Below are 15,955 nucleotides of genomic sequence, written 5' to 3'. Positions count from 1 at the left end.
AGCTCTTAATTGGTAGGAGAAGGACTGTGAAACAGTCAGCAATTTAATTTCTGGCTTGGTATTTGTGAGGGGTTTTTATCCATATATCAGGAAAAAACTATTTATATAGGTGATATATTACATGAGAGTAAACAAATACATAAGGGCAGATATATGAGAACAGATGCCTGTCCAGTCTGCTGAACTGTGTCCAGGAATAGCTGGTAGTGGATGCACAGGACAGAGCAAACAGTTGTACTGTCCAAGAACACTCTTTCATTGTTCAGCAGATATTTTACACAATTTCCTAAGCAAAAAGTGGTCTGTCTGTATTTTACACCCTGTCAGATTTTCATCCTAACCTGGCCACTTTCTGAACCTTTCTAAGCTCTTTGAAAAGGCAACTTCCTGCAGCTCCCCCCAGTTAATTCCTGCCCAAGCTAGTTTTGCTTGGTACTTGCATTTTTAGAATTAGAAGAGAGAGGAAAAGCACTTCCCTGTCCAATTCCTCAAGGATTTTCAAGTCCTCATTCATACCCCACTCCCTGAAGGTCTCTTCTCAAGGTTAACTAATCTCAGACCACTCAACTCCTCTCATGGCAGCTCATCTCTGGCTCCTAATGCTCCTGCTACACTTCAGTTCTGTAACTTCCTTGAGAAGCAGGGGGTAACCAGAAGCACCAGCATCACTCACAACACTATTATTATTACAGACAACACTATAACAATGTTGTCCATTTTGGTTTCTATCCCCCCCCCCTTCTCCATTATTACATTTATATTTTACTGCAGATGAGAACTGAGCTGATTTTTCCATGGAACTGGGACACAACTTGTCCCTGCACTCCAAGAGGCAGCTCGGGGAACATTTTTTTGTGTCAAGTTTAGGTTGTTTATTCTGCCCCCACGACAATCACGTCACACCTATCCAGCAGGGCAGCAAGGCACAGCCAGCCTTCACAAAGTCTCCTCTTCCTCACTGCACACACCCATTTTGTTTCTTCTGTTTCTGTTAATTTGCATGGCTCTGTAATTCTTTTAATATCCCCTGAAAGCACAGCTGCCCTGCTCAGTTTGTTTTCAGCACAATTCCATATTTTCAGGTTACTGAGCTTTGAAATGAACAGTCACTGTTGGGCTCTTGTTCACATGAAAGTATAAATCCCAACAGGTTACAGCCAGTGTCCTGCTGTTCTTCCACTGTATCAGTTTTCTTCCAGTGGCTTCCTCAGCCATTTGCTCCATAAGACATTAATCACATCTGAAAATATTATTTCAGAATTTGACCCCAAAGTTACATTTCTTCAAGTTGTGTGGTTCAAGCCCCTTCCAGAAACTTTTCCCTGCCCTTGACTTCCCCACCTCAGTCATTGTCACCACCACATGGAAATGGTAATAAATGATTTTTTGCTTGTTTACACAGAAATTTTAATCTTTGGAGACCTACCAGGTTATAAAATCTTAGCCTGTGATCTCTTTAATAGCACAAAATAGAAATTTTTTTTGGTGAGAAAATACCTTTAAGATCACCTAGTCCAACCATGGACCAAAGACTGCCAATCCCACCACTAACCCATGTCCCCAAGTGCCACAGCTACATGTGTTTTAAATCCCTCCAGGGATGGTGACTCCACCCTTCCCTGAGCAGCCTGTACCAGTGCTTGACAACCCTTTCCATGAAGAAATTATTCCTAATATCCAACCTAAACCTCCCCTGGCACAACTTTAGGCTGTTTCCTCTTGTCCTGTCACTCTGTTACCCGGGAGAGGAGACCATCTTCACAAACATGGCCAACTTTGTCTTTCTTGTACCCTCCACATCTTGGCGGCGCAACCTTCTGGATTTCAAATCCCTGAAACCCAGTTTTTACGGCACCTTAAAATAAGTCAATCCCTTCTTTTAAAAACGTGCTCTACTTCTGAAGTGCTCCAGCTCCCTGAGGATCCAGACCCTTCCTCCTCGGACCAACAGAGAGAGCAAACAGGCACCAAACTCCTGGCAGAGTATCGACCACGCTGAGGAAAGACAGAACTTCCTGAGCCCTGTCTGATCACACCAGCTGAACCCAGCCTTCCTCCTGGGGGTCAAGGAGATGAGATCATCCAGGAAAGGCTGTTCCTGATCTACAGCACAGCCCTGAACTCTCACACTGCACATGCCAGGGTGCTGCTGCCTGGCACATGGCCAGGGGGCATTTAGCTCCTGAACCTTGTGTTCACTTGAAGAAAAGCGCCAAGGAAGGTTCTGCTCTGATCTCAAGGATGGAAGAGACTTCAGAGTAAGCACTGTGTGGTCTCATTCCTTTGAATCCCTTGGAAAAAAAAAATATCCACACACATCTCTGTAATCAAGACTTTTTAAACATCACACTCCACAGTTGACGGCTCAGCTATTTCATTCTTTAGAACTCTTGAATGAAGAGCAGAGAACCCCAATGATTTGTTCCTGTGCTTTATGGATAAATAAGACTGTTGTTGTATTAATCCTTCAATAGGAACCAGATGATCATTCAAAAACAAAGACTGGCGTGTGTTTTGTTGACAAAATGACACTACTGCTGTATTAACTCTTACTTGAGAAGGATAATCCTTTAAAAGCAAAAGACTGGCATCTGTGAGCCTCTGAACACTCCTACCTTTCCAGAGCCCCTCATAAAAAGCTCTCCTCATTATTTCTTCTTTTGACAAGACTCTCCACTTGCTTCCCCCATCCCTGATGTTTTGGGAGGGAAAAATATTCCATTTTAGACCTTCAGCCAGATGTCCCTCAACTCATTCTGGTCAACCTTATTGGTTTTTTCAAGCTTAAAAGTTTGTTCTTTCCATTTTTTTCTCATCAAATAAAATTTCAGCTTTTGGATTGTGTATCCCTATCACCTCTCACCCCTCACCCCCATGTCTAATTATGTCAACTGTCAGCTCATTCTGAGTCTCTCCAGAAGTTCACACACCTTCCTCTGATCCTCCAATACGTCTTCTTAATCAGTCTCCACATCCTCTCAAAGCATTTAACCCTTCTGATTTTATTAACTATTCTTAAACAAGCTTCTTAAATTTATAAAGTTTGTTTCCTAGTTTTTTTGTTGTTGGGTAGTGGGTTTTTTGGATGAACACTGAAGTGGTGGGGTCTGGGGGGCTTTTACAGCACTCCTCAGAGGACACCAAACACGAGTGATTACGTTCAGTGCTGTGGAGCAAATTCTAAACACACATTTCTTGTAAACATTTTTTGCACTGTTCAGAGCAGGAGTCAGAAGTTACATCCTTTCTCATGAGCTTCCTGACTCATGAGAGCCTCTCCAAAGCAGTCATTTATGGCATCTAAAAACTGAGCCTCACACAGTCATGTGTCATACATCTATAATAAACTCAATTTTGGGGACATGTTTCCAGCCTTCCAGGCACAATATGGAAGATTGTTCCCTGTTTCTGCAGGGAGTGCTCCAGCTCTTCCTTGCCACATTCTCAGCACACTGGCAGAGAAGAGAGAGCTCTTGCTGTTATTCAACTTCCTTATTCCTATTGAGTCTGGAACCCTCTGCTGCCATAGAGTTTTCCTTACTACATGGTGAGTTTTGCCATGTTTTTTTTTTCAGTTATATGTGGGAGCAGTCAGGATCCCAGTCCACAGCTAGAACTGAATTCAAGTTCTATGTTGCTTCAGAGGGCAGTGAAAAGTGTCACCTCTTCCAACTGTCCAAGCCTCAGGGGAGCTGTGACTCAAAGTACCAACTGCCTGAATATAAAGGCACCATCTAAGCCTGGTGCAACAAAACCAGAGTCCTGCACTGTGTTGCCCCAGAAGGGTGGCAATGCCAAGGAAACTATTGGAAAGTAGAGGAAATAACCTAATAGTCGAACTCAGGTAAAATAGGTCACCTCCCACTTCAGCTAATCCTGCTTAACTTCATTATTTTCTATGCAGATTCATCCTCCCTCTTTTGTGTACAGCAGGAAATCCCACACACATAACCAAGGGCAAAACTCATAAATAGTATCTTTCCATTTTGAGACAGCACAGCTTTAAAGTAGGGCTGCAAGTCTGTATTTTTATAAAAAGCAAGTACTACAACTCGACAAATTCTAAATTTAAGATTACACTTTAACCTAGATACACAACACCATGGAAGTGTGTCACAAAAAAAAAAAAAAGAAAAAAAAGAACATGACCACAAGCCTTCCTGGTTCACAATTTTTTTTCTTTTCAACTCGTGTTCCCATTTAAAGCTCAAGATGAACTTTAAAATAAGAACACAATGGCTATAGGACTGTACACAGAATTTGCAGAGAACCTAAAATAAAGACTCTCGCTGTGCTAGGTTTCAACTCCACAACCCACAGTTTACATCCACAGATTGTCACAGACTTGGCTGCTGGTTATTGTTTTAGAAGGTGCTACTTTGCTTTTCCCAACTACTATCAATTTATGTATCAGAAGTAATGGATGAAATGGAGCTTTGAGATCGACAAAGCCTCAGACTAAAAATCACTCTGTTCTCTTGAAAACTGGGAGGAGAAAAAAACCAACTCATCTTCAACTCCCCCACTCCCAAAAGCACCAGCTGCTTTCTGAACTTCTTGGATTCTCACTTCCTCGATTCCAAATGCTCCAAACCAGTTTTGTGTATGCAACAATTCAAAACTAGTTAAACAGTATTTGTGGGCATCATCACAAGCTAACGACTGCCTGTTTGTTTTTTTTAAATTAATCAATTATGACATTCAATATCATTCAACATAAATCTCAATAGTCTGCCTGCTGTATCACCCCTGCTTTTGGAGGTTTCAGGTGTGGACAGACTCCCTAGGGTGTATCCATTAACTGGAGTCCCTTTTTGAGGGATTCAAAGAGTCTGAAGAAAAGGGTGCACAAGGATGTTAGCATCCCCTTTCAAACAGGAAAAAACCATCTTTTTTTAGGATTTGGGGCAATGACACATTTGTATCTGTTATCCATCACAGGTACTGATGGATGCATATAAAGATATATACCTTGACAAAAGCCAGGCAAAAGTGACCTCCTAAAACCACCTTCTCAGCAGTGAACACTGAATACTTGGAACTGCCCCCCACACTTGATACGAGCTTCAAAAATGCTGCATCAGTAGATCAATTCCAAATAGAGCAGCCTGACAAAAATAAACCCAGACACATGCCAGTGATTCAGTCAGAACAGTCTTGTTCCCTCTCACCAGCAGCCTCGGCAGTTACCATAGCACCAAATTCTTCCAGACTTCTCCTGCACCTCAGCCCTGCCCAGGCAACACTGGTTGCTTTTGGAAATCTGACTGAATCAGCCACACTTGCCACGAGCCACAGCATCAGCTCTGCCTCTTTTATCCATGGCCTGGTTCTCCTGGGCCACAGCAGAAGAATGAAGGACCTTGGTGGCAACCCCTCGTGTCTCCACACACAACCAGCAGGATTGCCAGGATTTTTCCCTCTAGGTCATCCAGCACCCTGACCATGGTTAAGACTAAGCTCAAAAACACAAAGCTTTTGGTTCCTTTCCCCAGCTCCCAGGTCCTTCAGCAGTAAACACCAACATGTAGCTGCTCCAGCACAGTGACACCTAAACAGGACTGTTCATTTCAGGCTCCTAAGACAACTTGTGTGGTGGATTCTGCAGAGCAGATGTTTTCAAGGTTGCATTTTAAATCTGTGTATTTAAAAAAAAACAAACATATTTTTTGCTTCTGTCAATAAAAGACTTTCCCTGGAAAAGAGATGGGAAGCCAAAATGATGACTGTACTTCTAAATTAAATTTTAACTCCTAAAGGTAGAAAAGATCTCGAATGCACTGAGTCAGTCAGGAAGAATTATATATTGTCACTGGGAAGAAATTATCTGAAAAATAATGAGAAAAGTTATTTCACAGGGGTGACAATATTTGACTGACCTAAATTGAATCAGAGATCTCTTAAAGAGGCTGTTCTAAGCATTACAGAGTCACACGAGTAGAGGAGCCACTGATGGCTGAGTTCAGTTTGTCCCAGAAGGGGAATCCACCCATGTGAGAAGCAATTCTTTGAGTCAAAAGACATTTCTCCAGAACAAACATGACACCCAGAGAGCCTGCCAAAAACTCAATGTAAGAAACGTTTTTTTGCCTAGTCTGAAGCTACTCTGTGTGAGCAACCCACAAAAATCCTTGTGAACCCAACAGAAACACTTCAGAACAGACCTGCCCTTTGACAGCAAGTACCTCATGCTGAAATTCCAGCATTTGCATCTGTTTGGCTTTTCCAGGGCAGGAATGAAGAACTCATTGGGTAGAACAAAGGGGAACATAGAACTCATGTGTACCTGTATTATATATTATTCAGTTTTAAGAATTCCAGGAGCAAAGAACATCTCCCTGGAAAGCACCCAGCACTTGGGAGGCACCGCTGGGTGCAAAATAGAGGCAGGGCAGGAGGAAGAAAGCAGTAAGTCCATGGTCCTCACTGGACCAGGGCAGTATACTTTTAACAAAAAGGAGCATTTCTTTACCCAGAAAGCTACAAGAATTCCTCCAACAAACTTACAGAGAGTGCTCATCTCAAATGCTAATCCTGACAATCAGCAGGGCAGATTTATTAAAGCTCTGCCAGGAAAAGAACAATAGTGTGGTCCCCTTGTATTTATTGCTTAACCTGTTGAAAAGTACCAAGTCAGAACAGTAAAACAACCCGTGCTGTTCTTCTTTCAAGTGGCTGTGAGGTTTACCTACATGGCACAGGAAATTCACTCCATCTGAAAGTTAGGGAAACAAAGGGGGAAAAAAATACAGTGGTTTAGCATCAGCTGGGGAATGGCCACAAGCCCAGAAATCTTCTTTCCTGAGCCAGCACCATCCTGGCACAGCACAGCTGGAAGGAGAGACTGGAAGGGATGCCCACATGCACCAAGGCCCAGACTGGAAGAGTTAAACCAGAGATGTTAAATAGTTTGTTTTGGAGGCCATGACTTCCAGTAAAGCAGTTGTTCCCTGCTCAGTTGTGAACTCACATTAACAGGAACACGCAGTGGAAATTCCTGGGATTGGCATTTTATTACGTGGCTCAGCCAAGGCAATCCAGCTGAGCCAGGAGTTAAACAAGGGATGTCCCACTCTTCCAGAAGGTTTGTGATTCAAAGGTTTCCTGTATCCTGCAATTTTTTTCTAATAACCACACCTATCTGGGAGGAATCCTGCCCTCCCAGCTATCGTGCACCCCACTCTTTCAACACGCACAGTTAAATCTGAGACAAACAAACTAAATTATTAAGTTAGAAGCATTTTGGAGACTTGCACAGCCTCTCATGCAAAGCTCTGAACTATCATTCTCGTCTGAGGTGGGCCCTGACTTCATGCCAGGTCTGAAGAGTGTTGAGAAATGATAACCCCTATCAATTCACCACTTGAAACCACATTGTCGAAGTTCTGGTGGGGGAAGGGGAATGTTCTTATAAGGCAGTGAAAAAAACAAGTTACATCTGTTAAAAAAAATTACCCATGGCACATAAAATACTGGATTTCAACTGTTTCTGATTCCTCAGTCTAACAATAAATATTTTGGAACTGCTTCATAATGGAATATAATCTCTAGAGTGGAAAGGGTTCTGGTTTTATTCGTGGATATTGTGCTGTTCTGTGATGGTGCTTCAGAAATAGCACTGATGGGCTCCAGAAAGAATCCCAATTCCCCAAGCAGAGGTCAGTAAAGACAAATAATGCAAGGTTGAAAAGAAGCAGATAAAAGGCAAGAAAATAAAATTTGTAAGAGCTCATTAAAACCAGCTACAAGTATCCTGAGGCACAGAGGAGTCCACTGCACGTCAGCCCTCAGGAAGGCAGAGAAGCTGAAGATTGTGGAAGAGGAGGTGAGTGAGCAGGGCAAAACTGGGAGGCAGCTACCTGGTAACACAACTCATCTTTTCAGAGTGTTTATGAGTAAATAGTGACAAAACTACAGAGGAAGAATGAAGAGATATTTTTGATAGACCGAGGTATCAAATTCCCATCTCCCTTCCAATTTTAGGGTCGCGTTCAACTGGTATCTGCCAGCTACAGGAAGGGCCAAATCTGTCCCTTGTTTCAGGAAGGGAAAAGGCTGCTGCTGAAGATTAAAAATGTGTGTAGGAACACTGACAGACAGAAAATACAGAGCAGAGATGAAGGCTTGACCTGAGCACCATTCAAGAAAGAAAAGGCATAATTCAAGTCCCACCAGGCTAAAATCACGCTAGAATCCAGAACAACCCATTTCTCCCTCTGCTACCCCAAGCATCATCACATCCAACAGGACCCCAAACCCTGCCACACACCGTGGTCAAAACCAACTGCAGCTGAAGCAAAGGTGTCCCACCAACTTAGTTTTCCAACTGCAGTTCTGTCACTCTTGACAGCTGACCTGCTCTCTAAGTCAGCTGATATCCAGCAAAGTTCACAGAAACCATGCCAGTGCCCAGTGGTGCCTTCAGTCTGGGAACAGCACAAAGCATTACTGACACTCATTCTCTGATTATTTATTCTGGTTACACCCAACTGAATAAGTAGGATTTTTGTTCAGGTTGCCCTGCTGATTAACCAACCTCACTCCCAAATGCACTGCTCAGTCACTGAAAATACATCAGGGAAGTTAAACAAGTTTCCATGACTGAGTGGACTGAAGATTGTTTGACTGCCAGTCTAGGCAACAGGACATTTTTCCTGCCATAAACAAAGCCTAGAAAACAGGAAAGAAAGACACTAAAGTTACCACAAATATCTAACAGAAAGGCATCCAAAAGAAGGCAAGTCATAAAAAGACAACAAGTTTCATTCTGGAGACTCATCTTACAGTACAGTCCATTGTAACAGTCAGCTTTAAACAGCAGCTGTTTTCTCCACTTAAAAACAAGAGGAACAATATAAATGCAATACAGAAATCAGAGGGAAACATTCCACCAACAGGTAGCTGCTTCTCTTATTGTCCCATCTTTACAGGCTAAATTGCTCTGTTTAAGCTCAGATGGTAACAATTCTTATGAAAGGAGGATTTATCTGCTAGTAATTAATGAAATTACAGAAAGAAATAGCTGCAATATTTACATAATAACTTTTTTTTCTTTTAATTATGTGGAAAACGTGCTACAGAAAAAGCAACACACAAAGTTTTGGCAGATGTACTGATGGAATGAGAAGAGTTTCCCTTTAAGCAGTGACTGAGAGTCAGAGCTGGGAAAGCAACACACACTGAACTCCCAGATCTTTACACACTGACATCTCCACAACAAGGAACAAAGGCCTGATGTGGAGCAGAGCATCAACACAAAGAACTTGTAAACAAGCAGGAAGATCACAGTGTGGAAACAGAGATCCAGCCTGATACCACAGGTACAATGTAAACCCCATTCCTAGGAAAGCAGTTTAGAAAATTAATCTGGCAGCAGAGTTGATGTAACACAATTAACACCACTCAGCTTCAGAGCTGAAGAAAATGAGTCAAAGCTTCACAGTGGATGATAAATTCTTTAGCAGTCCATCATCCCTGAGCTTCACAAGTTAAAGAAAAGAAGCTTCCCCCTATAAAAGTTATCCAGCTTATACAATTTAATTATTAAACAGATAATTCCTTAGATCTATAAGCCTAGAACACATAAATAATTAGTTTCCATTATTCTACGATTTATTAACTGCAGGCATATTCTGAAGAACTGAAGCAGAATAATGTTTTACACATATTCTAAAGATGTTGATTTTGCTAGAGTTTACTTTTGTCATATTCCTACCTTTTCTGTAACAGATATTCAGAAATAGCAGAGGGGAGGGGGAGGAAAAAATAACCAAGCAAAAATAACCCCTTCCTGAAATTTTTCTTCTTTACTGTGCAAAATTTTACAAGCAGCTGAACTAAAAAAAAAAAGAGCCAAGCAAAAAAAAGAAGTTATCACAGCCTGAAATCTAGGAAATCTCAGACTTCAGTCATACAAGTGAAAAAGTCACACATTGCCATCACTGTTTCCATTCCATTTCCTTACTTCACATATTATTTTAACGACAAAATTATATTCTACCATTACAATGGTTCATGACTCTGCCATAAAATAGAATTTCCACTTCATTGATTAAAAATGAGGAATGAAAGAAGTGATCAACTGCAGCTCAGATGTTCCAATCTCACGATTGCTTTACATGGAAAAGCTGCTCTCTTTTCCAAGAGTTTAGCAGAACAACAACAAAAAAATACCAACTTGTATGAGATGTCATCAATTGATGTGAAAATGAGTGTCTCTCAACACCTGAGAGCACCAAGGTGCAGTCAGTTGGAAGCTGAGCAGGCAGGACTTGCTTGGGCAAGACCTGCTTGCAAACAGGAACGAGGCAGGAACTGTTTATGGAATCTACTCGGGGGATTTATTTACGTGTTGGGTTGTTTAAATGAAGGTCTGTGGAACAGCGTGAATTCAAACAAGCAGACACACCTGCAAACAGAAGAACAACCCCCCCTCTGTGCTGGTTTTGGATTCTTGGAAACCAGGATGGAAAAAAAAAATAAAAAGGGGGAGGAAATCAATTATTTACAGGCTTATCAGCAACAAATAAGGGATCACAGAGCACGTGCAGACACTAGAAATCCTGAGTTCCCACAGAATATCCCTTCACATATCCAGACAGGCACAACACTCCAAGGTGTCCACAGCACAACCAGCCAATGCCATCAGAGCAATGCAGGGACAGCCCTCTGCCAGCATCTGGAAACCATTAGAGCACACGAGCAAAAGGCTTTTTTCACAGAGCAATCACACTCACCATATGCTGAGGAGAAATGGAAAGTTGGCAGGGAGAAATGTAAGCAGGGAAGAGGGGCAGATGACTTGTTACTAATGTACAGACTGAGAACCAACCAGCAATCTGACCTTTATTTTTCTTTTTCAGTCAGAGAGAAACTAAGCTATTTTTAAGTCTGGGTTATGGTGCACTTGTGTAGGAAAGCTAAAGGAAGATTTTAAATAAACTATGGTATGGACTAGGCTAGATCAGCTATTCAGCCACCCTCCTCAAAGAACTACTTCCCCTCTCTCCCAGAAAACTGCCCGTGACCTACACCAGTGCTGACCAACATCTCTGCACAGCTCAAAGCAACTGTGGAACAGTGTTGGAAGACGGATACCAACACTCCCTGTGGCCCATTTTTTTTCCCACCCTCCTGCTCCTGCCCTTCTGGGTCTCCTCTTCCCCACTTAACACCCAGAAATCACTTTATCGAGGACTGATCCAGCACAAAGACTGCTAACACCATCCAGCTCATCACACAGTCACACAAAGAAACATCATGGCCAGAAGAAAAGCCTTACTGGCTCTTCCAGCCTTCCTGGGATGGCCCAGAGTCCTCCTGAAAGCCCTGGGCTGCCCTGGCACAGAGGGCTGGGCCCACCCAGCACCTCCCCTGCCCACAGACCACACCTGCTGTGTTTGCACAGAGCCACCGTGGGCAGGCAGTGGTTCTGTCACCACCAGAGAGGTCAGGCTGCAGGATGCCAGCACACCAAAGTATCCAGGAGTAAGGAGCTGCCCCAAACCAAACCATTCCCAGAAAAGGCAGCTGTGGACAGCAAAGGCAATGCACAGGCTGCTGGGCTGTCTGTCCCAGGAGCAGCTCAGGAACGGAGAGGAGGCTGCAGGACAGGTGACTTTTGCTAGAATCCAGAAACCTGTACACCATGAGGGTTGGCCTCCAGGATGTCCTCCCCAGTCACATTCCATCCCAACCCAGCACATGGCTGGGGAGGTAAAACCGGTCAAGAGCCTGAGCTGGCAGTCAGGAACACGCACTGTCACCCCCAGCCAGCTCACCTTGCCCCAGCACAAAGAGGACAACAAAGATGACTCGTCCTTCTGAGTCACAACAGCCTGCAAGTTGTGGGTTGGCTGCCCTGCCCTCGTGAGTCTCTCTCTCCCTGTTCCTGTTTACCAAGGAGAGATTGTCTAATGGGGAAACAGAGGTTGTGAGATGTGCTGACAAATCACCAGCAAACAGAAACATAGAGAGAGAGAGAGGACGAGAGCTCAGTGCTTCAAATCCAGCTAAGGTTGAACTGTGAGCACCACGGTGATAAAAGCCTGAGTTATTTGTGGCAGCTCAGGAACAGAAGAGTCACAGACATTTCTGCCAATCTGTTCATCCAAGGAATGCTGGAAGCAAGCCACACACAGAATCATGGAGAGGTATGGACTGGAAGGGACCTTGGGATCTTCCTCCTTCATCCTTCTGCCCGAAGCATAAATAACTCTGAAACTTCTATCAGGCAGTTTGAGGGCTCCCGCAGGCAAATCTGAAGACAGAGATGCCAAAGCCTCTCCAGGCATCCTGTTCTGGTGCACAACCATTTTCATGAGGAAAATTCTTTATGTCCAGCTGGCATTTCCCTTGCCTCAACTTGTGACCCATTGCCTCTTGTCCTTTTGTTCCAGCTGACAACACTCAGGAGACAAGCACACAATGGCTCAGGAATTAAGTACCCAACAAGCCTTAAGACAAAACTGCTCAACAACACTTTGAATGGAACAAAATGAGGGTTGCTGCAATCCAACCCTTCCCTCTCCCAGCTCAGCCCATCCCTTTATTGACTTGCCTTCAATTAATGTCAAGGAGCAGAACCCTAAAAAATAGTCCCCAATTTAAAGAGAAAAAAAAAAAGGCAATTTCTGACAGTGACGTCAACAGATTAAATCACCATTAATTATTTTGATGTGGCCAGCTTTAAACTAGTTATCTCCTTTAACCAGCTCACCACAGGACAGGGCAGCAGACTGTCAGCATGAGGGAAGGAGCAGAAACATATGACAAATGCAAAGGCAGAATCCCACAGCCTTGACGTGTATCATCCTAAAGTGCTGTGGAACCACTCCCCGTGTGTTCAGCACAGACAAGGAGGTGAGGGGAGGGCTGGAACCAGAGATTGCAAACTAAATTCTCCTCTGCTCTTCGAGGATAAGAACCATCTCCCCCCCCCCAAAAAAAAAGTAGCAGAAGTAACAGATCAATCTACTGACAGATCTGATTTGTTATGTGTTACCCAGAAACCTTGTCAAGGCAATTTTTCAGGGGTGGCCTCCCCTATCCCAGAAAAAAACCCAACCCAAACAAAAAAACCCACATACAAAAATCAAACCCAGTAAATAACCATGACCTCTTATCAATCAAGACTAAACCCACCAGGATAGGGAACAACCACCATTCAGTGAAAAGCAAGTTTCAGTCATCTTTCTTTCTCTCAAAGGATCGTGCTTCTATCTCAGTGCATGAGCAGTGGAAGATCCAAAGCTAAGAAAAACTGACCCAACTTCAGTTTCTTTCATGCACCAAATGGACTTTTGGATGCTGTGCTTGCTTTGAAATATCCACCAGTAAAGGATTTTACTGATGCTGAGGCAGAAAAGTCCAGTGATGGCAAAGGGAGAGTTTTCAAAAGTCGTTTTGTTTGCTCCTTTAGCAAAAGCACCATTATGGGGCAGGTCCACTAAAGGGCAGGAGAGACAGAGAATGCAAAAGAGGGAGCTTTTCTGCCAGCAGTGGCAGTCAGAAGCAACCTGTGTCTGTGGTGCTGCAGTCCTTCCCTCCCTCTCTCTCCCCCTGTGCTGGCACCAGGGTTTGCACACTGAGCACAGGAGAACCCAGCCTGGAAAATGGGGGGAGGCCAGGCTGTGTGTGTTTTCACTGCTAGGATACAATGTGGTGGGAGAAAACAAAGGGAAGAACCACAGCATGCTGGATTTAAATCCCCTTAGTCCTGTGAAAAACAAGGGACAAGTTAAAAACGTGGCCCTGACACCTCAGCGGCCTCCAAAGCTCAGGTTTCACCACCACGGTGACACCACCGACCCAAAATTGGCACTGCCTGATGCCAACCCAAGAACCCTCTTGGCACAGCGTGTCACAGACAGGCAGCATCTCCTGCCAGGCCCATTTCTTAACCTGCAATTTTAGTTGCTGCTGTTTATTAGCAAGTGTCAGCACCTGAGCAGAGTGCAGAGCCCTGAACTAACAACTGTGGGCACAGGAAGACGACTGCTTTGAGCAAGATCAGCCAGAATTCCTCAAAGAACACTTCCTGAAATTCAGTGCACCCAAGTCTTTTTTGAGTAAGTCTTTGTTTTGAAACCAAGTCACTCGCGTTTTAAACCCAAATGTGAAATGCCATCACCAACTCCAGCAAGAGAAACATAGGGAATAACATCACATGATCTTCATCTCACTACCCCACACAGCAGAAATCAAATAACCATCTCCAGAGCAGAGGCTTTACACTTGAAATAACCCTTCTGGAAATGAGCTCAGAGAGATTCCTCTCCCTTTGCTAAAGGGCTTCCAGTGGAGTTTCAAGGGACGTTCTTTGCCACTTACACAGCTTGAAAACCTCTTTTCATTCCCTCAATCCCTTCCTTAGATGTCTGGACTTTTACTCCTTTAAACTGAAGTCACCACGGTGGAATAAACATGAGAGAGCTTCCTAGGAAGAGATCTCTGCCTCAGTTCACTGGTACAACACACAGAGCCTCTGGCAGGTACAACTCAAACTGCTGAAGCTGAGACACAAAAGCACCTTCTCAAGTGACAGCCAAGGCAGCAGCTACAATGGAAATTCACAACTACAAATCCCCAGCACCCCCATGGGCAAGGTAAAAGTTGGATTTGTCTCTACCAGCAAAACACAAACGAGGCACAGGAATGGCTGAGGCATCAGAGAAGCTCTCAAAGCTTCACCACTGCCCTGACTTCGGATCTGAGCTGTCAGCAGCTCCTGTTCAGATTGCTGTGTGAACACAACATGGCTCTGTGTCTTTGGAAGTATTCTGGAAAGTCACTGTAATGACAGAGTACAATAAAAACAACAATGGACCACTAATATAGAAAACTCTGATCTTGGGAGACAAGCAGAAAATCCCACTATCTCCCTTCAAGATTGATCTAGACTGCAGTAAGGATTAAGTGCTGTTCAGTGACCTTTTGTGATGTGATTTCTTCAGAAAATTGTCTTGAAGTTCACTGCAAATGATTTCAATTTTAGCAGTTACATAAACTAATCAAGGGCAGGGTTTCAAACACAGACAAGCAGTTAAACGCCAAGTCAGGGGAATGAAGGGATAAAGATGGTCTTTTCCCTGCATTTGTAAGGAATTGAGCCCAGCATCCACCTCTGCAGATAACCTAGTAATTATCACAGGCCTAAATGCAGCACAACTCGAGATCCTTTACAAGTAGGACACTTCTCAGTTCAACAATGACAGCAAAAAAAATGCAACAGGAACAAGTCGTCACTTTAATTTGGTTTTTGGTAGGAACATTTGCTGCCCTTCCCCACAACCCTTAAACTGGCCAGAGTTCAAATGTTATACTTGAAGGACTGGATTAATTAATTACAATCTCTCCTCCTCTGTGGCTTTTCCTTCTAGATAGTTACACCTGCCACATTCCTCCTTTAGCAATGAACAGTGTCAGGGATATCCACACACAGAACAGGATGACACCTTTATAATGAGTAAAAATTACAGCTACACTTGCAGCACAAACCCAGACCTTGCTAGAAATGCCCCTTTGCTGCTTTCCCCTGTGCCCCAGTACTGCCATGACCACTCTTTACTGGGACAGCACCTCTCTAACAGCCCAAAATTAAGTTCAAGGTTCCTCCTTTCCGTTTCACTCCACTTCTGAGGCATCACAATTCCAGAAACCCGAGTGACCAGACCTTGCCAGCAAGAGGGGAAAACTATTTCAATTCCAACTGCACTGGAGACCCACAGCCCACCTCAAACAGCTCAGGAGGGAGCTGTTCAAGTGCCTCTGCCTCCAGTGCATTCCACCACACACATCTATTGACCAGGAGAACAAAACCTGCCCGTGCTGCACCTGCCTGGCTCCCCCAGCAGCCACAGGACCTCGAACCCTTCCGGAAAAGGAGGTCAGAGTCCAGCAGAGCTGCCAGACACACACCCCCAGCCACTGAGCTGGAACGAGGCACTTACCCATC

General features: G+C 43.8%; 1 protein-coding gene across 1 annotated transcript in view; it reads right to left on the bottom strand.

Annotated features, from left to right (window-relative positions):
- RANBP10 (RAN binding protein 10) overlaps positions 1–15,955 on the bottom strand; it is a 68,412-nt gene that overhangs the window by 47,288 nt on the left and 5,169 nt on the right. The window lies entirely within an intron of this gene.

The sequence above is a fragment of the Neopelma chrysocephalum genome, unplaced genomic scaffold (genome assembly GCF_003984885.1).
Source record: "Neopelma chrysocephalum unplaced genomic scaffold, ASM398488v2 Primary Assembly neopelma1_68b, whole genome shotgun sequence".
Classification (NCBI taxonomy): Eukaryota; Metazoa; Chordata; class Aves; order Passeriformes; family Pipridae; genus Neopelma; species Neopelma chrysocephalum.
The sequence above is the reverse complement of the archived record's forward strand: the minus strand, read 5'-3'. Positions and strand labels throughout refer to the sequence as shown.